This window comes from Lissotriton vulgaris, unplaced genomic scaffold (genome assembly GCF_964263255.1).
Source record: "Lissotriton vulgaris unplaced genomic scaffold, aLisVul1.2 SCAFFOLD_934, whole genome shotgun sequence".
NCBI classification, from domain to species: Eukaryota; Metazoa; Chordata; class Amphibia; order Caudata; family Salamandridae; genus Lissotriton; species Lissotriton vulgaris.
This window is the reverse complement of record NW_028246822.1, coordinates 131,965-155,558: the sequence shown is the minus strand read 5'-3', so window position 1 is coordinate 155,558 and position 23,594 is coordinate 131,965. Positions and strand designations below refer to the sequence as shown.

General features: G+C 53.8%; 1 protein-coding gene across 1 annotated transcript in view; it reads right to left on the bottom strand.

Annotated features, from left to right (window-relative positions):
- Positions 1 to 23,333, bottom strand: part of LOC147665737 (uncharacterized) — a 70,837-nt gene extending 47,504 nt beyond the window's left edge. The window contains exons 1-3 of the mRNA XM_086949555.1: positions 23,113 to 23,333; positions 22,912 to 23,027; positions 22,750 to 22,809 (exon numbers count right to left, since the gene is read on the bottom strand). The gene's annotated coding sequence lies outside the window, so the exon portion shown is untranslated. The remainder of the gene's footprint in view (positions 1 to 22,749; positions 22,810 to 22,911; positions 23,028 to 23,112) is intronic.
- Positions 23,334 to 23,594: the final 261 nt, after the last annotated feature.

Here is a 23,594-nt window from a genome sequence, read left to right as displayed (position 1 = left end):
TGTTCCAAAGTATAAAATCTTTTATCTTTTTACAAATTTTTCTTCTTTCCTTTTTTTTAAGTAATCTGTGAAGGATAGAATATCTTTATTTACTAATTGCAATTGTTTATCTGCCTCTTCTAAGGTGGTGGCTTTTTTGATTTTGTCCTCCAGTTCCTCTATTTCTTTTTGTATATCTGCTGCTAGTTCCTTTGATGTAGATATTATTAGGATCATAAGATCTCGGGAGCAGCGACTAGCAATCATGCTCCATTTAATGAGGAAGGTTTTGATGTCTACAAAGAGGCCTGGGATATTAAGGACCCTAAGTCCTAATGGAATTATGCCAGCCTTGAGGTAATTAAGCATGAATTCCCCATGCGCTTCTATTCTGATTAATTTCTTTTGTAGGTTTAACAGTTTATTGGTGTCGCTATTATTGTGGGGATTAGTTGTAGAGCCATTACCAAAAGTTGCACTGGTGCCTTTCAGTGTAGCGAAGTCCTCATCTGAAAAACCAAATGTTTGGACCTGAGCCATGTGGTTTTTTTTCTTTAGTGTTACACCAGTACCTGAGGATATATAGAGAAGAGAGGATGATGGACAGAATTATATTGTCATAAAGCAGAGAAAAGCTTGTTAGTTGGAAGGACTCGGATAATCTTTTAGCAACAGGAAAGATACTAACAAGCTACGTCCCACACGGGTGCACCGTGGGTAAATTGAGAAATATAACAAGGACCCCCTGGTTAGGATACAATTCCTGGGTCAGGGAAATTAATTTAATGCAAAGGTAACAACACACCATCAACTGAGCCATCTTCAGGGTTCTGAGACAGCAGGTCTGGGAGAGGGTCACTCTCTTCCTCCTGCCCCTCATCTGTAGCCATGAGCAAGCCCATGTCTGCCCTGTCGACATATGCCTTTAGTCTCTTGACATGGAGCACCCTGTGGGGGCTCCTGGGAGTGCCTAGGTCCACCAAGTAGGTAACCTCTGCCTTCTTTCCAACAATTGTGTGAGGTCCAGACCATTTGTCTTGGAGTGCTGCTGGGGCCACTGGCTCCAACACCCACACCTTCTGTCCTGGCTGATAATCAAGACAGCCTTTTGGGCATGCCAGGCTTTTTGGAGTTCCTGGCTAGCCTCAAGGTTTTTAGTGGCCTTCTTCATGTACTCAGCCATCCTGGAGCGGAGACCAAGTACATAGTCCACTATATCTTGTTTAGGTTGTTTGAGAGGTAACTCCGATCCTTCCTTCACCAGACATAGGGGTCCCCTTACAGGATGCCCAAAAAGAAGCTCAAAAGGGCTGTAGCCAACCCCCTTCTGTGGAACCTCTCTGTAAGCAAACAGAAGGCAGGGTAGAAGGATATCCCATCTTCGCCTAAGCTTTTCAGGTAACCCTTTGATCATACCCTTCATGGTCTCGTTGAATCTCTCAACAAGTCCATTACAATGTGGATGGTAGGGAGTGGTGAACTTGTAGCTAACACCACACTCCTTCCACATTGCTGTTAAGTATCCTGACATGAAGTTTGCACCCCTGTCAGATACTACCTCCTTTGGAAAGCCCACTCTTGAGAATACTCCCAGGAGGGCTCTTGTTATGTTATGTTATGTTAATTATATTTTTATAGCGCAGATTCCCCAGCAAAGGGGCGTCCTGGCGCTAGACAGGTACTATAACATAACACACAAAGGGAAAAAGAAGAAAATGGCAACTACTCGGAGGCGGGAAACAAAAAGCGCCTTGAGACCCTCTGGGTATGTAGCGCGCTATATAAATTCTTTGACTTGACTTGACTTGGATAAACAGGGAAGGCACACAAGCGGCATTGTCGGCTGTTACTTTGCACAGTGCCCTCCGTTGGCGAGTACCAGGACTGGTACTCATGCGGAGGACCGTTGGTTCTGATTTAAGTTACTCAGTTGTGCCGACTGAGACAGAGGGGGCGAGAGACTACACAACCAGGGGTATCGTACCTATGGTTAACTATAGATCCCTCATTTCGAGACTATCTGCCTTCATTTTGCCATAGGCGATCATAATCAGGGTGTACCTTTCTTCACCATTAAAACATCCCTTTTACCTACGATTGGTGTTATTCTGTATCTGTTCGTCACAGTGTTGCTAAATCGCTCCTGAGGCATACCGGGTGATTACAGTATGATGCCCCCTGGTCAATCTTGGGAAGGGCTGGCTAAACAAGTGGTAGAAGAAATGGGGGTTCCCGCTAGTACGGCAGAAAGTAGTGTGCAATGGATTTGGAGGAGCAGAGGGGATCAATAGTTTTCTAAATGTTGAGCTAGGGGAAATCGTTGCGAACAATTCTAGCTGTATTCACACAATTACAGTCTCGACAAATGTTAGAAATTTGACAGAAGATACAAGGGTGTCTGTTATTTTGGCGAGAAGTAGGGAGCAAAGAAGTGGGGGAGAAGGAGAGGGGGTTAACAGTTTACCAAATGATGAGCAAGCGGAATCTGTTGAGATTAATCCCAGCTATACTCTCTCAAGTACTTGTACCACAAATCTTACATTTTTGGTTTGTAATACTTTTCCAGGAAACTTGGAGTCTGCATACCCCATATCGGAATGGGTAGTCAACCTATGGTCTGAATGCTAATAGGAAAAAGAAGGGGAGGCCATTGGGAGGCTTAACAATTTGGGAATACTTTAGGCCTAAAAATAAAACTGGTTCATATGGACTCCCCTGATATATTAGCTTTAGATCTACATATGCCTGGTGATCTAAAAATTAGGATCTTGAATGTGTATACTTGAGTCGATCGGGGATTCCGATGATGCCAATACTATCAGAATTTTAGACCAGGTATTATCTGAATCCAATGACAGCGTGAGAGCCATGGTAGCAGGGGACCTACACTGTACCTTTGAGTTTTTAACTAGGATTCCTAGAGACCTGACCGAGGATTGGGATACGGTCTGGCAGGTCCCCGAGGTCGAACTTTCCCCAGTCAGATGGTCTAAGAGAGTAGACAGGTGTTGGCTCTCTTGTTACAGCAAGACCTGAGAGTCACCAACGGGAGAACAAAGTCAGACCCAAAAGGGGAGGTAACATATAATAGACCTGGTTATGCCAGTAGGATTGTCTATTGCCTGGTTGCACTTAGACTCTGGCCCCTAGAACAGGACATAGTAGTGGTCAACCACCTGGACAGCGATCACAATGCCTTGACCTTGTCCCTAATGAATCCGGGTAGCAACAATTCTGAAATAGGTAGTTGGGGTAACAAGGACCTAGGAGTACTTTCTATGACTAATAACACAAAAAGTATTAGATTGAACTGGGTGGAGACCCATACCGAGTTGGAGGCACCCCCAGATGAAAGAGGAAAAACCCAGGATGAAGCTGTGGAGGCCCTTGTGTTCTCTATGGAAGAAACCCGGGTGGCAATTGGCTCTAGTATTGCAGCTAAAGCCCCAGGACCTGATTGCATCCCTAATGATTTGTACAGAGAGGACTTAACAGTCTGGGTCTCCTATATTAATATGATCACAAATGCCATTTTAGCAGATCTGGGTATTCCCACGTCATGGAATATGGTGGAGATTATTCCATTTTTTAAGAAGGGCAACAGAGCTAATATAGCCAACTATTGGCCTATAACGTTAATTGATTCATTGCAAAAAATCTTTTGTACACAGGTTTGCGACAAGTCCAGGATTGGATCTCAGAGCACCATATTCTGAGCGATATCCAAGCAGACCTTCGTGCGAACATTAGCACATTGGAGCAGATTTTATGTTTTTATGTATTTATTGGAGGGAGGTTAGCATTCGAGGTGGCAAACTATATGTAGCCTTTGTGGACTTACGTACAGCATTTGATTTGGTCCTGCGCGCAAAGCTGTGGAGAGTGTTGACCGAGATGGGGTTGCCACGTAAACTATTAGAAATCCGATTGCACTCCTCAAACACAAGTTAGGTCGGGGGACGATAACCATGTCACGGAGCAATTCCCTGGGTGAGAGTATTCTGCTTAAATCAGAAACTCTGTCCATCACCACCCCTTGTTGTTAAATATTTTGTCCACCATAAGCGTGGAAGGGTATACTCAGATGTGAGTCCCTTGCTCATTGCACCATCAGGATTCAAGCAAGCCGGGCCGACGACGGCTGAAATGCCAGAAACCGGTCCCCGCAAGCTTGTTTCCTTCCCAGTGTAAGAATTGGCTTGGTAGTTTGGTTTGCCCTGTTCCCATCATGCACTGGGACAGGAACATACTAATTTGCATATAGCCAGGTTCTGAGCTGGGATGGTGCAGTGAGCTAAAAAACGGTGTTGGATCTAGCCCTGATCTCTTGACTGGGTGAGAGTATTCTGCTTAAATCAGAAACTCTGCCCATCACCACCCCTTGTTGTTAAATACTGAGCAATTCCCTGTCACCTGTGGAGTGAGACAAGGCTGCGTTTTAGCACCCACACTTCTCTCCCTCTTTATTAATGGTGTCATTGTTTACTTGGATATGGATGGATGTGGTGCTCCAAAGGTGGGGGAGTGAAGAGTTTCAGCTTTACTCTTCTGGCATGACACCCTTTTATTTTCCAAATCTCCCCTTGGCCTGCAACACCTATTGAATCATTTTATAACATTTTCTAAGGAACATGGCCTAGTATTAAATGAGGCAAAAACTAAATATATGATATTCTCGAGGGGGAACTCCAAGCCATCCAAGAGACAAATGTATGTAGGAGAATGTCCCCTCGAGCAAGATTTTGCATTTGACTATTTAGGTATTCATTAAATCACAAATTTAAGTTGGGCACCTCAAATCGAAAAGGCACAAGCATCCTTCATCCAACAAACCGCACACTGAGGTAAGATACATTAAAAAATGTGTCCAGGAAAGTGGGTTCAGCTCTAGAGATTTATAATACTAAAATACTGGGGGGGAACCTCTATGGGGCTGAATTGTAGAGCACTGGAAATGTAAACTGCCTTGTCTCTGTAAAAAACACGTTATTTTGATCAATGTCTAATCTTCCGATTAGCACACCCATAGTACCCAAGTGTAGGAGAGTATCATCTGCTTCTTATAGTTAACCCCACTTTATGCTGATGTTTCACTGATTTTCAACTTTAGTCTGATTGGGGCCCTGCTTTCAAGGACTGCAGCCTAGCTGCTTCCTCTCTAAAATGATTCCATGTACTTTAGGTACACTCCAGTTTGGGTACTGACAGGCCTCTCCTCCTCTGCACCCATGGACAGGCCTCTTCTCCTCTGCACCCCTGGACAGGCCTCACCTCCTCTGCACTCCTGGACAGGCCGCTCCTCCTCTGCACCCACTGGACAGGCCTCTGCACCCCTGGACAGGCCTCACCTCCTCTGCCCTCTGGACCGGCCTCACCTCCTCTGTACCTCCGGACAGGCCTCTCCACCTCTGCACCCCTGGACAGGCTTCTTCTCCTCGGCACCCCTGGAAAAGCCTCTCCTCCTCTGCACCCCTGGACATGCCTCTCCTCTTCTGCCTCCTGGACAGGCCTCACCTACTCTGTCCCCTGGACAGGTCTCACCTCCTCTGCACCCCTAGGCAGGCGTCTTCTCCTCTGCACCCCTGGAAAAGCCTCTCCTCCTCTGCACCCCTAGGCAGGCCTCACCTCCTCTGCACCACTTGGACAAGCCTCACTTCCTCTGTACCCCTTTGGAAAGGCCTCACCTCCTCTGTAACCCTGGTTAAGCCTCACCTCCTCTGCACAACTAGACAGGCCTCACCTCCTTTGCACCTGGTCAGGCCTCACCTCCTCTGCACCCCTGGGACAGGCCTCACCTCCTCTGCACCCCTGGGACAGGCCTCACCTCCTCTGCACCCCTGGGACAGGCCTCACCTCCTCTGCACCCCTGGGACAGGCCTCACCTCCTCTGCACCCCTGGGACAGGCCTCTCCTCCTCTGCACCCCTGGGACAGGCCTCACCTCCTCTGCACCCCTGGACAGGCCTCACCTCCTTTGCACCCTGGACAAGCCTCACCTCCATAGCACCTCTGGACAGGCCTCACGTCCTCTGCACCCCTGGACAGGCCTCACCTCCTCTGCACCCCTGGACAGGCCTCACGTCCTCTGCACCCTGGACAGGCCTCGCCTCCTCTGCACCCCTGGACAGGCCTCACCTCCTCTGCACCCTCTGGACAGGCCTCACCTCCTCTGTACCCCTGGACAGGCCTCACCTCCTCTGTACCCCTGGACAGGCCTCTCCTCCCCTGCACCTCTGGACAGGCCTCTCCTCCCCTGCACCTCTGGACAGGCCTCACCTCCTCTGCACCCCTGGACAGGCCTCTCCTCCTCTGCACCTCTGGACAGGCCTCACCTCCTCTGCACCCCTGGGCAGGCCTCTCTTCCTCTGCACCTCTGGACAGGCCTCACCTCCTCTACACCCCTGGACAGGCCTCTCCTCCCCTGCACCTCTGGACAGGCCTCACCTCCTCTGCACCCCTGGACAGGCCTCTCCTCCTCTGCACCCCTGGACAGGCCTCTCCTCCTCTGCACCTCTGGACAGGCCTCACCTCCTCTGCACCCCTGGACAGACCTCACCTCCTCTGCCCCCCCTGGACAGGCCTCACCTCTACTGCACCAAGGGACAGGCCTCTCGGTGCTTCTTACAGGAGTTCTCAGTGAAGCGCCTCTGACTCCGCCCTGAGCGTCGGGGCGCTATGCACAGGCCCCGTAGAGAGACACTGCTCCCCTGGACCTGCCCAGAGGCGCCCAGGTATTTTTGACTTTATTATTTATTTATTTATGCATTTTTATATAGCGCGGACTTTACCCGAAGGCGTCAGAGCGCTTCACAGTAGGAACAGAAAAGATACAAGATGAGAACATTACACGAGAACAGATTACAAAGGCAGACGTTACATTACATACAGTAAAAGTGAAAATTGTGAGCAACCAAAATACATGAGGTAGTAAAAAGTTGTGAGCAACCAAAAAATACATGAGGTAGTAAAAAGTGTAAAAGAGGAAACGGTGACAAGTGTGCAGGTTACAAAAGAGAACAAAGTATAAATTGAGGTATAATACTGCAATATGTGGTAGACACTCAGGCCCCAGAACAAGCGTTATGTGGGCAAAGGTGGCACTTGTGCAAGTATCAAAGGAAGAAGCATGTGAGGTAGTAAACCGTGTGTTACAAAGGCAAACTGAAGTGTGCATGATTACAAAAGGGTACTAAACACAAGTACATGGAAAATACTGCAAAAAGGCAAACACTCCAACCACAAGAACACACTGGGAAGGCACTTCATGGTCATGTAAAGTAGAACTTATCAGTAGTGGGAGGTATTCCTTCAAATAACAAAGAGGACATGAATTACTATTGGAGGTGTCTCTGGAGGAGGAGAACTTTGAGGTCCCTTTTGAAGGCCTGGGAGGAGGCGGTGGTCCGAAGCTGAGGCGGCAGGGAGTTCCAGATTCTCACTGCGCTGCCTGAAAAGGATTGGGCCATCGTTCTTTCCTTCTTGAAAGTGGGAGGTTCAAGCAGTAGATTCTCCGCATTGCGTGAAGGTCTAGAGCCTCCTTTCAGTTTATTCGCCAGATAGCGAGGAGAGGAGGAGTGCAAGGCTTTGTGGGTGATACAAGCGGTCTTGTAGATAGCTCTAGCCTCGAAAAGGAAGCCAGCGAAGGGTGGATAACATCGGTGTGATGTGATCGCTTCTTTTGGCCCCATAAATGAAACAAGCTGCTGAATGGAAAACAGACTTAAGTGGGGACAGGTGAGATTTGGGGAGGCCAGTAAGAAGAGAATTGCAGTAGTCTAGTCTGGAGAGGACCAGCGATTGCACCAGGATTATAAGGTCCTGCTCCGGGAAGAAGCGACGGACTCCCCAAAGAAGGCGCAGTTGGTATTGAGCAGATTTTGCAACGGAATTGATGTGGGGAGTTAGATTGAGTTTTTTGTCTAGAATGACACCAAGGGATTTTGCGTTGTCGACAATGATGGGTTTATTGTTTAGTAGATTCATCTAATCCATCCATGATTGAACCGGGGGAGGGGAGAGTGAGGAGGAGAAGAGGAGGAATTCAGTTTTGGAGGGATTCAGAATCAGTTGATGAGTTGACATCCAGTTTTGAATGGAGTCGAGAGTAGAGCTTAGGATGGAGAGATCGTGAGTGGAAGCAACCTTGAGGTAGAGTTGAGTGTCGTCTGCATAGAGATGATAGTGAATCCCAGATTTGCTTAGGAGATTTCCCAGTGGTTCTAAATAGAGATTGAACCCCAAAGTGTCCTCTCTGGGAGGGGGCAGATCTCTGGGGTATTTCTGACTTGTGGTGATGATCGTGTCTTGTTTCTAGAAAAGAAGGGGGGTCCAAAAGAGACTCCAAGGCTATATCAGTCTTCACTTAGTTTGTGTAAGAGGGACACACTCAAAAACTCTGGACCTCTGAGTTTTGAACAGATAAAGTCTTTAAGGGGGTTGTGAGTGTGCTTACAACAGTTCTTCGTTTCATCAGGCTGAATCCTTAGTCATATAGATTGAGTCAAAAGTCCATTTTTTAATATAGAAAGGCGATCTTTATTGATTCGAATAAAAACATGAACAGCCGACACGTGTTTCGCCCCCTTTGGCGATTCGCGCCAGGGCTTTTTCAAGGCTATTTACATATAAGTCTGCTCATTGCAGTTCTTCCTCATTATTATGCTGGTTTCCAACAAACATCCGATTTTTCAATAGTATAAATTTGTGAGGGGAAATCCCTAAGTTCCGAAGTCAGGAGCCTGCAGGTCGTTCCTTCCGCTTTCGGAATCGGATCGTGTCTTGTGCAGCTGACACAGCACCCCACTGTACCCCACTCCTGATGTCTGTCCCTCTGGGGGTGTTATACTGCGTGTGTCTCTTCTTGTGCACAACTTGTGATAATAAATGTTTAATCCGAGTGACTTGACTCCCCACGGCCTCGTTCACGCTTTATAAACAAAACTGTTGGACAGGCCTTGTGGAAGGCCCCGCCCCTCCCCGCATGGCAGGGCCCGGACCCCTGCTCCTCCTGTGTCCTAGACAAGAAATATCCCGGCAACCCACCGGAGCAACCCACGGTCCGTCCCCGACGGAACTCCAGCTCCTGAACACCCCGGTATCGGCTTGCCCGGGCCCCTTCCAGAACCACTGCCCCCGGCCCAGCCGCCATTTTGGACACTACACGACAAGGCCACGTGGCCTCGGATCGACCCCAACCCCGGGCCTGGCCAGGCCCCGACATCGAGGCACCACCATCCACCCAGGGGGTGAAGAGACCACTTGGCAGGTAAATGGGAGAAGGAGTGTCGATGGCTCCCCTCCGCCAGGTGTCGATCGCCCCCAGCCTCCCCGGGCGCTGGCTCCACCCCCCTGCTGGGTGTCTGGACTCCCTCATCCCGGACCTCCCGACCTCCAAGTGCGAGGGTCCGGAGATCAAAGGGCGCCAGACCTATAACTGGGGCAGCTCCAGAGCAGGAAGGCAGTTGTATCCTGGAGTCGAGAGACACCAAGACGAACTCATCCTTGGAGGCCTGCTGGCGCTGCCGCGGCTCCTTCTCGTGAACCATCTTCCAGGCCTGCTGGCGCTGCCGCGGCCCTCCTCATCGTGAAACCATCTTCGAAGCCTGCTGGCGCTGCCGCGGCCCTCCTCATCGTGAAACCATCTTCGAAGCCTGCTGGCGCTGCCGCGGCCCTCCTCATCGTGAAACCATCTTCGAAGCCTGCTGGCGCTGCCGCGGCCCTCCTCATCGTGAAACCATCTTCGAAGCCTGCTGGCGCTGTCGCGGCCCTCATCATCGTGAACCATCTTCGAAGCCTGCTGGCGCTGCCACGGCCCTCATCATCGTGAACCATCTTCGAAGCCTGCTGGCGCTGCCGCGGCCCTCATCATCCTGAACCATCTTCGTAGCCTGCTGGCGCTGCCGCAGCCCATCCTTGCGAACCCTCAAGCTCGAGGATTGTGAGCTCCATCTCCTGCTGCTCCCGTACCGGCCCGGTACTAAGACTGTCCCGCTACCCCTTTTCCCCAAAGAGACTAGAATTGGCAGGATCCTCGTATCCTGGTCCCGCTGTATCGTTTATCACCTTGCCTCAAGATTTCTATATAAAGTGTGCAGAACTCATCTTTGTGTGGTGTCCATCTGTGGGGGGGGAAGTTACTTGTCTGTACGATCACCGGAGAAGGCCCTCACCGGAGGCCTCTCCCCCTGTACTCGGCCGACCCTCCGGGTCTCCGTCTAACATTGGTGGCTAGTGGCGCGATCCGAGCCGACGCATAATCGTAGAGAGTAACTCACCCCACGACACACAGCCACCATGACGACAAAGGAGAGTGGAACAACGGAAAAATTCCTGATGGAGAAACTAGAAGAATATAGCCACAAGGAACTAAAACAATTCTGTATAGAACTGGGCATTGCTACCACAGGACTGAGCACGAAAGATGACCTCAAACACGCCTTGGAGTCTTGGGCGGAGACGGAAACGCCCTTACCCCAAAACCAAAGCCTCGAGACCACCGAAACAAGCACCGCTCCTACAGAGGAAAGAAGACCGGGCCTCTCGTCCGAGGAGGCCCGAGAACGGGAGAAGAGCCGGCTCCACGAATTGGAACTGGCTCGACTTTGCTTAGATGGAGAACTCAAATTGGCGGAACAAAAAATAACACTAGAACACTTACGGCTCCGAGAGGAGCGAGAAGAGAAAAAGAGTCAGAGGGAGCTGGAAGAGAAAAGACTAGCCTACGAGCATGAGCGCAACTTGAAGGAACTAGAGATTCGGAGACAGAACAAAGACCTCGGAGTCTCCGGGCACCAGAGCCCCCCTGTCACTACGGACCCCAAGGTCCACATCCCCAAGGATGTCGTCAGAGAATATTACCGGAACGATGATATCCAGCAATGGTTCAAAGCCTACGAGGTAGCAATGACCTCCCACCGGATCCCACGGAGCGACTGGGGAGCCGGGTTATGGGGGAGGTTTGTCAACGAAGGGCGAGACGCCCTGCTGCAACTCTCTGACCATCAGATGACGTCCTACGACCACATGAAGGCCGCCCTCCTCACTCGATACGGACTCACGCCCGAGATGTACCGTCAGAGGTTCCACGACTGCAAACGGATCCCGGGTACAACTTGGGTGGAGTACGTGAACTTCTTTAGCCGAGCCTTCGAGGGGTGGATCAAGGGCAGCCAGGTGACCACTTACGAGCAGCTATTCGACCTTATTGTATGGGAGCACCTCTCTAATAACTGCTTCGTCGAGCTCATGCAGCACCTCCGTGACAGTAAACTGACTGAACCCCGAAAACTCGTCATCAAAGCAGACCGATGGGAGAGCACACGAGTTCCTCGAAACTGGCCCAGCGAACAGAACAGAGCCTCCCAAGGGCCCCATCGCCCCCGAGGGGGAGGAGGAGGCCAGGGTCGGGGCAGAGACACCGTCCCGGTGGCTCCCACCAGCAACACCCCGCCCCCGGCCGGAAGAGGAAGCCCTCCGACGCGACCAGGGTTCCGCACCAACGTTACCTGCCACCGATGCCAACGACCGGGCCACCACGCCAATGATCCCAACTGCCCGAAAAACCCGAGTCCCATGCCCCGCCAGGTCGCTGCCGCCGCCCTGGAAGAAGAACAAGCCCAAGAAGACACCGAAGAGTACGAGCCAGATCAGCCCGAGTGGGAACCCGCCGCCATGTCCCTGGTCTGCCTAGGGGAAAGAGACCTGATTCCGCGGGCGCCCCTTCCCGCCAACACGCAGAAGTACAGCCAGTGGGTCACCATTAATGGACACCGGGCTGAAGCCCTCCGTGACACCGGGGCCAGTGTGACCGCAGTCCGCTGCCATCTGGTGACCCCGGACCAGATCTTACAAAATGTACTTTGTCCAGTACGGTCGGCCGACAACTCCAAGAGCCTGTGTCGGATGGCCTGCGTTCCCTTCGAGTGGGGAGGGGTATCCGGCATGCTAAAAGTGACTGTCCGCGACGATGCCCCCATAGACTGCCTCCTGGGGAACGACCTCGAAAGTTCTCCCTGGTCAGCCGTTGAGCGAAGAGAGCACCTGGGGATGCTGGGCCTCCCTGCATCCCCAGGTGCTCTCTTCGCTCTTCTCTGCGTAACGACCCGGTCCATGGCCGCCCGCACCATCCCCAGTCCCGAAGAGCCAGAATGGCCAGAACCCCCTCTGCCGATCGTCCCCGAAGGAGCAGCCCCGGAGCCCAGTTCCCCGGAGTCCAGCGAAGAAGGACTTGATCGGCTCCGGGACCTTCCCGAACTGGCCCAGTGGCGTCAAGAGGGTGGCCCCACTCAGGAACAATTCCGACAGGAGCAGAGAACGTGTCCCTCCCTCGAGGGACTCCGACAGCATGCCTCCTCCATCGAGTTCGAGCCGGGACAACAGGTCTGGGTGATGTCCCCGGTTGAACCTTGCGCCCTACAGGACAAATGGTGTGGGCCCTTCAAGGTAGTAGAGCGCAAGGGTCCAGTCACCTACCTGATCGACATGGAGTCACCCCGGAACCCCCTACGGGTCCTCCCCGCCAACAGACTCAAACCCCACTTCGTGCGCTCGGAACTTAGCCTCCTGATGGCTACCGACAGTGGGACTGAAGAAGACTCCGAGCCCCTCCCTGACTTGCTGAAAACGCTCGAAAAGGACGGCTCCGTGGAAGGGGTCAGACTCTCCGATGCCTTATCCCCAGAGCAACGCCAAGACTGTCGAGACCTTCTGCTCCAATTTGCCGACCAATTTCCCTCATCCCCGGGATCACCCCCTGGTGCCTTCACGACGTAGATACCGGGGATAGCCCCCCTATCTGACACAGGGCGTACCGAGTGCCGGATCGAGTGCGCGCCTGCATCCAGACAGAAGTCTCCAAAATGTTGGCTCTGGGAGTGATCGAGCCATCCGACAGCCCCTGGGCCAGCCCGGTCGTGCTGGTCCCCAAGGCTGCTGCCCCGAAAGTCGCCCCCGAGCTCAGGTTCTGTGTAGACTATCGGGGTCTGAACGCCGTTACCAGGACCGACGCTCATCCCATCCCCCGGGCAGATGAGCTGATTGACCGCATGGGGGCCGCCCGCTACCTGAGCATCTTCGACTTGACAGCGGGCTACTGGCAGATCGGCCTCACCCCAGGGGCCCAAGAGCGATCCGCCTTCTCTACCCCGGATGGCCACTACCACTTAAAGGTGATGCCATTCGGCATGAAAAACGCCCCCGCCACCTTCCAGAGACTCGTGAACCAGGTACTGGCGGGCCTCGAGGAATTCAGTGCCGCCTATCTGGACGATATTGCTGTGTACAGTCGCCACTGGGCAGAACACCTCCACCACCTCCAGGAGGTCCTGAACGCCCTCCGGCAGGCCGGGCTGACCATCAAAGCCAGCAAGTGCCAGATTGGCCAAGGGTCCCTGACCTACCTGGGACACCAAGTGGGAAGTGGCCTGGTGGCCCCCCTCCAGCTCAAGATCGCTGCCATTCAGGCCTGGGAACCTCCGGTCACCCAAACAGAGGTCCGAGCCTTCTTGGGGCTCACCGGGTACTACTGGCGCTTTGTAAAGGACTATAGCAGCATTGTGGGGCCCCTCACGGAACTCACATCCAAGAAGAACCCCAAAACAGTCAACTGGAGTCCTGAATGCCAGGCGGCTTTTGAGAAATTGAAGTCCGCCATGTGCACCGCCCCGGTGCTCCAGGCCCCCGACTACAGCCGGGAGTTCATAGTACAGACAGACGCCTCAGATCATGGCGTGGGGGCCGTCCTCTCCCAACTCAACACCGAGGGAGTTGACCAACCAGTGGCCTTCATCAGCCGACGCCTGCTGGCCCGAGAGCAGCGCTGGAGAACCATCGATCGGGAGGCCTTCGCCGTGGTGTGGGCCCTCAAGAAGCTCCGGCCCTATCTCTTCGGTACCCACTTCCGGGTGGAAACAGATCACCGCCCCCTGCAATGGCTAATGCAGATGCGGGGAGAGAACCCAAAGTTGTTGCGCTGGTCCATCTCCCTGCAGGGGATGGACTTCACTGTGGAGCATCGTCCAGGCCAAGACCACGCCAACGCAGACGGCCTGTCACGCTTCTTCCGCCTCGGCGAGGAGAGTACCCAAGAGGATGGGTGACTCTCCCTGCCTTCAGCTGGGGGGGGGACGCATGTTGGGCAGGCCTCGTGGAAGGCCCCGTCCCTCCCCGCATGGCAGGGCCCGGACCCCTGCTCCTCCTGTGTCCTAGACAAGAACTATCCCGGCAACCCACCGGAGCAACCCACGGTCCGTCCCCGACTGAACTCCAGCTCCTGAACACCCCGGTATCGGCGGGCCCGGGCCCCTTCCAGAACCACTGCCCCCGGCCCAGTCGCCATTTTGGACACTACACGACAAGGCCACGTGGCCTCGGATCGACCCCAACCCCGGGCCTGGCCAGGCCCCGACATCGAGGCACCACCATCCACCCAGGGGGTGAAGAGACCACTTGGCAGGTCAATGGGAGAAGGAGTGTCGATGGCTCCCCTCCGCCAGGTGTCGATCGCCCCCAGCCTCCCCGGGCGCTGGCTCCACCCCCCTGCTGGGTGTCTGGACTCCCTCATCCCGGACCTCCAAGTGCGAGGGTCCGGACATCAAAGGGCGCCAGACCTATTACTGGGGCAGCTCCAGAGCAGGAAGGCAGTTGTATCCTGGAGTCGAGAGACACCGAGACGAACTCATCCTTGGAGGCCTGCTGGCGCTGCCGCGGCTCCTTCTCGTGAACCATCTTCCAGGCCTGCTGGCGCTGCCTGCGCGGCCCTCCTCATTGTGAAACCATCTTCGAAGCCTGCTGGCGCTGCCGCGGCCCTCCTCATCGTGAAACCATCTTCGAAGCCTGCTGGCGCTGCCGCGGCCCTCCTCATCGTGAAACCATCTTCGAAGCCTGCTGGCGCTGCCGCGGCCCTCCTCATCGTGAACTATCTTCGAAGCCTGCTGGCGCTGCCGCGACCCTCATCATCGTGAACCATCTTCGAAGCCTGCTGGCACTGCCGCGGCCCTCATCATCTTGAACCATCTTCGTAGCCTGCTGGCGCTGCCGCGGCCCATCCTTGCGAACCCTCAAGCTCGAGGATTGTGAGCTCCATCTCCTGCTGCTCCCGTACCGGCCCGGTACTAAGACTGTCCCGCTACCCCTTTTCCCCAAAGAGACTAGAATTGGCAGGATCCTCGTATCCTGGTCCCGCTGTATCGTTTATCACCTTGCCTCAAGATTTCTATATAAAGTGTGCAGAACTCATCTTTGTGTGGTGTCCATCTGTGTGGGGGAAGTTACTTGTCTGTACGATCACCGGAGAAGGCCCTCACCGGAGGCCTCTCCCCCTGTACTCGGCCGACCCTCCGGGTCTCCGTCTAACAAAAACTTCTTAAAATAAATACAGAATAAACCCCTCCCTGGGGGACTGCTGCTGCCTCCTCCTTGGGGCGCCTGTAGAAGGATAGGAGGGGCCCCTCTGCTGCTCCTTGTGGGAGGGGCCCCTCTGCTGCTCCTTGTGGGAGGGGTCCCTCTGCTGCTCCTTGTGGGAGGGGCCCCTCTGCTGCTCCTTGAGGGAGGGGCCCCTCTGCTGCTCCTGTGCGAGGGGCCCCTCTGCTGCTCCTGTGCGAGGGGCCCCTCTGCTGCTCCTCTTGGGAGGGGCCCCTCTGCTGCTCCTCTTGGGAGGGGCCCCCTCCGCTGCTCCTCTTGGGAGGGGCCCCTCTGCTGCTCCTCGTGGGAGAGGCCCTTCTGCTGCTCCTCGTGGGAGGGGCCCTTCTGCTGCTCCTCGAGGGAGGGGCCCTCTGCTGCTCCTCGAGGGAGGGGCCCTCTGCTGCTCCTCGCGGGAAGGTCCCCTCTGCGTCTGGGAGGGGCCCCTCTGCTGCTACTTGGGGGAGGGGCCCCTCTGCTGCTCCTCGAGGGAGGGGCCCCTCTGCTGCTCCTCGAGGGAGGGCCCCTCTGCTGCTCCTCGAGGGAGGGCCCCTCTGCTGCTCCTCGAGGGAGGGGCCCCTCTGCTGCTCCTCGAGGGAGGGGCCCCTCTGCTGCTCCTCGAGGGAGGGGCCCCTCTGCTGCTCCTCGAGGGAGGGGCCCCTCTGCTGCTCCTGTGGGAGGGGCCCCTCTGCTGCTCCTGTGGGAGGGGCCCCTCTGCTGCTCCTTGTGGGAGGGGCCCCTCTGCTGCTCCTTCTGGGAGGGGCCCCTCTGCTGCTCCTTCTGGGAGGGGCCCCTCTGCTGCTCCTTGAGGGAGGGGCCCCTCTGCTGCTTCTTGAGGGAGGGGCCCCTCTGCTGCTCCTGTGGGAGGGGCCCCTCTGCTGCTCCTGTGGGAGGGGCCCCTCTGCTGCTCCTGTGGGAGGGGCCCCTCTGCTGCTCCTGTGGGAGGGGCCCCTCTGCTGCTCCTGTGGGAGGGGCCCCTCTGCTGCTCCTTCTGGGAGGGGCCCCTCTGCTGCTCCTTCTGGGAGGGGCCCCTCTGCTGCTCCTTCTGGGAGGGGCCCCTCTGCTGCTCCTTCTGGGAGGGGCCCCTCTGCTGCTCCTTCTGGGAGGGGCGCCTCTGCTGCTCCTTCTGGGAGGGGCCCCTCTGCAGCTCCTTGTGGGAGGGGCCCCTCTGCTGCTCCTGTGGAAGGGGCCCCTCTGCTGCTCCTTCTGGGAGGGGCCCTTCTGCTGCTCCTCGTGGGAGGGGCCCTTCTGCTGCTCCTCGAGGGAGGGGCCCTTCTGCTGCTCCTTGAGGGAGGGGCCCTCTGCTGCTCCTTGCGGGAAGGTCCCCTCTGCGTCTGGGAGGGGCCCCTCTGCTGCTACTTGGGGGAGGGGCCCCTCTGCTGCTCCTCGAGGGAGGGGCCCCTCTGCTGCTCCTCGAGGGAGGGGCCCCTCTGCTGCTCCTCGAGGGAGGGGCCCTTCTGCTGCTCCTTGAGGGAGGGGCCCTCTGCTGCTCCTTGCGGGAAGGTCCCCTCTGCGTCTGGGAGGGGCCCCTCTGCTGCTACTTGGGGGAGGGGCCCCTCTGCTGCTCCTCGAGGGAGGGGCCCCTCTGCTGCTCCTCGAGGGAGGGGCCCCTCTGCTGCTCCTCGAGGGAGGGGCCTCTCTGCTGCTCCTTGTGGGAGGGGCCCCTCTGCTGCTGCTCCTTCTGGGAGGGGCCCCTCTGCTGCTCCTTGAGGGAGGGGCCCCTCTGCTGCTCCTTGAGGGAGGGGCCCCTCTGCTGCTCCTTGAGGGAGGGGCCCCTCTGCTGCTCCTTGAGGGAGGGGCCCCTCTGCTGCTCCTGTGGGAGGGGCCCCTCTGCTGCTCCTGTGGGAGGGGCCCCTCTGCTGCTCCTTCTGGGAGGGGCCCCTCTGCTGCTCCTTCTGGGAGGGGCCCCTCTGCTGCTCCTTCTGGGAGGGGCCCCTCTGCTGCTCCTTCTGGGAGGGGCCCCTCTGCTGCTCCTTCTGGGAGGGGCCCCTCTGCTGCTCCTTGTGGGAGGGGTCCCTCTGCTGCTCCTTGTGGAAGGGGCCCCTCTGCTGCTCCTCTTGGAAGGGGGCCCTCTGCTGCTCCTCTTGGAAGGGGGCCCTCTGCTGCTCCTCTTGGAAGGGGGCCCTCTGCTGCTCCTCTTGGAAGGGGGCCCTCTGCTGCTCCTTGTGGGAGGGGCCCCTCTGCTGCTCCTTGTGGGAGGGGCCCCTCTGCTGCTCCTTGTGGGAGGGGCCCCTCTGCTGCTCCTTGTGGGAGGGGCCCCTCTGCTGCTCCTTGTGGGAGGGCCCCCTCTGCTGCTCCTTGTGGGAGGGCCCCCTCTGCTGCTCCTCGTGGGAGGGGCCCCTCTGCTGCTCCTCGCTGCTGCTCCTCGTGGGAGGGGCCCCTCTGCTGCTCCTCGTGGGAGGGGCCCCTCTGCTGCTCCTCGTGGGAGGGGCCCCTCTGCTGCTCCTCGTGGGAGGGGCCCCTCTGCTGCTCCTCGTGGGAGGGGCCCCTCTGCTGCTCCTCGTGGGAGGGGCCCCTCTGCTGCTCCTCGTGGGAGGGGCCCCTCTGCTGCTCCTCCTGGGAGGGGCCCCTCTGCTGCTCCTTCTGGGAGGGGCCCCTCTGCTGCTCCTTCTGGGAGGGGCCCCTCTGCTTCTGATTGTGGTGGGGGGAAGTTAGGTGGCTGGAAAGAGGAAAAGAAAGGGGAGGCTGGGACATCTTAAGGATTTTGGGGGCCCTGGACCAAACATTTTGGGCCCCTGCTCAGAGCAGTTGTGAATTCCTGATCCAGTCAGACTGCTCCAGACTCTAAAGTGTGTCCAATGACTCAGCAGCAGCTCACTGACGTCACTGCACACAATCCCTGCCACCCACCTGTAATACAAATATATGAAAACAAACTGTATTTAAAAACTATTCAAGGTCATCGGGGCAGGGCTGTGTGGAGAACAGAGCCAGGTCTATCAGGGGCCCCTGAAAGGCTGGGGCCAGAGCCAGGTCTATCAGGGGCCCCTGAAAGGCTGGGGCCCGGTGCCAGAGCCCACTTTGCCAAGGCCTTAAAACGACTCTGGGAGGAGGGAGAGGGCGAAACAGGGGGAGGGGAGGTGGAGAGAAAGCAATCAGAGAGAGGAAAGAAGTGGAGATGGGTGTATGGATTGATGGGTGGATGGATGGATGGGTGGGTGGGTGGATGGGTGGGTGAATGGATGGATGGATGGATGGAAGGGTAGATGGATGGTAGGGTAGATGGATGAATGGGTGGGTGGGTGGGTGGGTGTGTGGATGGTTAGATGAATGAAATGGAAATTATGTTTATAAAGCGCTCGCAGGCCGAGGCGTCTTGGCACTGAAACAATGAGACAACAGTGCACTGACAGTTGCTAAAGCTAGTTAAGACGGAAACAGCCAGGACTCCAAGCAAGTTAGTTTGCAGCCTCATGGCAGTTGGCATCTAATTCCATAATTTGGAGGCACGATAGGCAAAACCTCTGCCCCCCCAACTGGCTCTGCAATATTTCGGTGTTTGAACAAGACCCCCATTCGTTGATCTTAAGTTCCTCGTGGGAACATACCTTGGGAAGAGTTTCTGGACATCGGCTGCTCGGCCACCGTAAAGTGCCTTATGGACCTGACAGAGAGCCTTAACCTCCACTCTGTGCTGGGTGGGAAGCCACTGGAGTGATCTGATTCCAGCTGAAGTGGAATGAATGGCCTTTCAGAATATTTAAAAGCAAACGGGCAGCTGCGTTTTGAAGAGACTGTAATTTTGCCAGCTGAGCTTTATGAATGCCCACAAACAGAGCATTACAGTAGATAATATTGGTCAAACAGGAATGAAAACTGATGTCCGGGACTTCCGGATCTCTTGATACGGATATAATAATTTGGGAATCATCCGCATAGGAGACCAGGGTGAAGCCACGCTCTCCAACAATTGTGGCTAGTGGGGTGACTTATAGGTTGAAAATGGTGGGTGATAGAGCTGAGCCCTGCGGCACCCCACAAGGAAGATGGGAGGTGTCAGATTGCAGATGACCCCAGATGATACTCTGCTCTCTGGATGCAAGGAAGGAGGTGAGGAGGGCCAGGGCCATCTCCCCAATCCCCAAAGTCTTCAGCCGCTGCACTAACACCGTTCGATTCACGCTGTCAAATGCTGCCGATAGATCTAGGAGGGTGAGGATGACCCAGCCGCCCCTTGTCAACCTGACCACAAATCCCTTCTGTAGCCATTATCAGCGCCATGAACGGAAGCCATGCTGGCTATAATCTAACAAATTGTTACATTCAAGGAATTGAGTCAGTTCCATATTCATTGTTTTTTACAGGATTTTGGCTGCTGGTGGCAAACAGGAGATTGGACGGTAGGGCAGGTTTCTTTAGGATCGGCCTGATACAGACTTTTTTCCAGGCACATGGAAAACTCCCTGAGTCAAGTACTTTGTTAAGAAGGGGGGTTACATAAGCACTAATTGTGTCTGGAACTTAATGAAGAATTGCGGGAGGACACGGATCATTAGGTGAGCCTGACTTGGTGGTTAAAAGAAGGTGCTTCACCTGCTGTGGTGTGAAACCTAAAAAGCTTATGAGTTGGCTCTGAGAGCTGACCACGTCCTCTGATAACTTAGAGTAAGCAGTTGTAGTGGTTACGGTAGGAAGGAGCTCGTCATAAATATTTTGGACTTTTGATTGAAAAAAAACTAGCCAGCTTATTACAAAAGGCTTGATCAGGCTTAAACTGAGGGATGGGTCGGTGGCTGGATGGATGGAAAGAGAGAGAGAGAGAGATTGCACAAGAACGTTAAGAGAGCGAAGCTGATTTGAACATTTTTGCCAGGGTCGCTGCTGGTTGCCAGTCCCGTCCGGCTAGGAAGGACCACGCGGAGGCAGGAGCTGCTGGTACCACAGAGTCCTATATCACTACCACTGGAGCGGGGGTGTCACTTCTTCTTGTCCTAATAACCCCCCTCCTTTCTGTCCCCCTCCCCAGCAGAAGTAATGTCCAGGTGTCTGGGGAGGGACAACTCTCTGTTGCTGCAGGGTCCTGCTTTCCTGTGTTGTACACTACTACATACAGTGCTTAATTTGTAAAAGAATGAGAGCCGGGCCCAAAGTTGTACTCAGAAGCCCACAGCCGGCGCTACTGAATGTCGGGTGCTGAATACCAAGGCTGAGCAGTCTGGATTCCACCTCATGGTTCTTTAATCCAGATAATCTCGCCTCCTTAATCTCACTCCTGTAGGTCCCTGCTTTCTCCCTTTGGCACTTTTTTCATCGTTCTCCCCCCTTGTGTGTTTTTCACTACCTCATTATGGGTCAAAGTCTGATGAGGAAAAATAAGTGCCGGCCCCCAAATAGAGAGTGCTGATGGGCCCCATCTGTGACCACCTGCTCAAATAAGCCCTAAACATTATCTTACCCCACGGTTGACAAATGAAAGAATTTAGGGCCATCAGGAGGGGTGAGGGGAAGAAGAAAAACAGACAGGAAGGAGAAGAATGAAAGGAAAGAAAACACGAAAAAAGTGTGCTGAGGAAGAGAATACACACAAGCCACTCCATGACCACATCTGCTCGACCCATCACTGTGGACTTCTGCGTTTTAGCTGTTGCTTCAAATACTATGGTGGTCTCATGGTCCTCGGGAGGGGGGTAATCTGGCCTGGCTCATGGTGGTCTGGCTCATGGTGGTCTCATGATCCTACGGGTGGTCTGGCTCCTGGTGGTCTCATGAGCCTACGGGTGGTCTGGCTCCTGGTGGTCTCATGAGCCTACGGGAGGGGTGTAATCTGGTCTCACTCATGGTGGTCTCATGATCCTATGGGTGGTCTAGCTCATGGTGGTCTAATTAGCCTACGGGTGGTCTGGCTCCTGGTGGTCTCATGAGCCTACGGGAGGGGTGTAATCTGGTCTCACTCATGGTGGTCTCATGATCCTATGGGTGGTCTAGCTCATGGTGGTATAATGAGCCTACGGGTGGTCTGGCTCCTGGTGGTCTCATGAGCCTACGGGTGGTCTGGCTCTTTCTTCCAAACATCTTGTGTCGGTGTAGATGCGGCCAAAGAATGGGATCTCTTCTTTTTCTAGTTTACGCTTGACTGGATTCAGTCAATCCAACGCCGTCCTGCTGGAGGTCTCGCCTACTCAGCCAGGAAGCCCAGACTCTGGGCCTCATTTATGAGGTTTTGGGTAGGGCAGCACCAAAAGGAATCTTGCTGCACTGCTCTATGCCAGAACAAAAGGGCAGGAATGTGCCGTATCTATGTGATACAGCGCATTCCTGTCCTATCCCCCAGCGGAGGCGCACAATGGGCTGCCATCCGCCAATACAGGCATCCTTTCTCCATGGTGCAATGCAAGGGTGCCTGCGTTGCAGGGTTGATTGATTTTGTTAAGGAAGGGAGACCTTCCTGCACAAAGTCAATCACAAGAGGCGATTTCCTTTGTCTATTAGTGCGGCAGACTGCAGCACTAATAGAAAAAGGAAAGCAGGGGGGGGGGGGGGACATAAAATAAATCTCCTTGTTGTGCCTCCCTAATGCCACCCCTGGGGTGGCGTTAGATTCTGTCATATTCCCAGGTTCACAATGTATCGTACATCAGGGAATGCGTCAGGTTCCATGAGTGTTGTGTGGGAACACCCACAGTAACACCCATGGAACACCCTTTTCATGCAGTGTTCTGAGTGAAAGGGGCACATATTTATAAGGAGAACAAAACAGGGTCCTGACTCTTAACCAGCAAGGCTTAGTCAAATTGATCAGTGCAACAAAACAGCTGCCAGTGCTGGACACAATTAAATCAACTTATTGTAAAAAGACTGTTACGAACAAAACAGATCAGTCGGTTGTCACTAACGTCACTAGTTTATTTTGGTAAATGAATTACTTCATCAATTTATTTCTCATTTTCTCTCAAAAAGCATTTTTTATGCATATATACAAGATATACAAAATGTTCAAACAGTAGAAAACAAATAAACATTTACAATTTGTCCTCACATCCACTCTCCACACTGTTTACACCATACATTCATTCAACACTCACCATGCATACAACATAAACCACTGAGGTATAGACCTTTGTCAAAAAAAGCAATATTTAAACCAACCAATTAATTAGTGGATCCAATAGTTACAATACTTTTTCGATGCATTTTTTCATGACAAATCTTTTTTGGACTGAAACCTGTAATATCGTATTACAGGACTTGTAGTAATTTTGTTTTAACAAAGGTCAATTTAGGTCGACGCTTTTCGAACCCCGTACTGCGGGGTTCTCGTCAGGACCAGAAAGATTTCTACAAAACAAAAGACAACAATTTCCATATTAAAAACCTATAACATTGCCAAACTCTAATTAACAACAAAACAGCCACCAGTCGGCTCCACCACGCCTACCTTGACAATCCCGCTATTGATGTTTCTTTAGTTGTATGATAAATATTGTGTTTTGAAATTCTGCATACAGGAAGACAAGGACATAACAATAATGACTTAATATTCATTGCACCGACCACTACATGTCCTATCTGCACATCCAATGTGCACTTTGGCACTGACCTTTTAGATGAAGTGCGAATCCTGACCAGTACTCGTGATGGCAAGAACCATTATTCCAACTTGTAAAGGGTAATTGGCTTGGCCGCTGAAAGTTGGCTGCTAGTACTCCACTTGCCCTGTAAAATGTAACAAACCATCTAACATCCACTTAAGTCGAGTTCGGATGAGGTAATCTCGTCCATGGTTGTAAAACGGACTTACTTTTGAAATTGGCGTGGCGCGCCTGGTCACATACAGGCAGTGTGCCTTCCCACGTGTTTATTTACTCAAAGACGCCCGTTTCAAGGAACATAATAAAAGGCAGCTTTAGTTTCTATGACCCCCGAACGGCTCTATCTCGTAAACTCCCTAGAGCGGAGAAGTGGTCTTCCAGCATGCTTCTAGCGCCCCGGGTCCGATAGCGCTGCTTGGTAACTCGTGACGAAGCATTCCTGTAAAGTATAGGCGTGGACTTCTTAAAACTTAAGTTATTTATTGGCAACTCTGCAGTCAGGGGACATCAACATCAACCTCTTCAATCCCTGACTCCTCAACCGTCTCTCTAGCCTCCCCGTACATTCCACCCTCAACACTCCAGATCCCCAGTGATGTCCCCAGTATTCTAACACAGAATACTCCGACATCACACATCTTCCCCCTTAAAGAAAACAAAAAAAACTATATACAAAAAAACAAATAAAAAT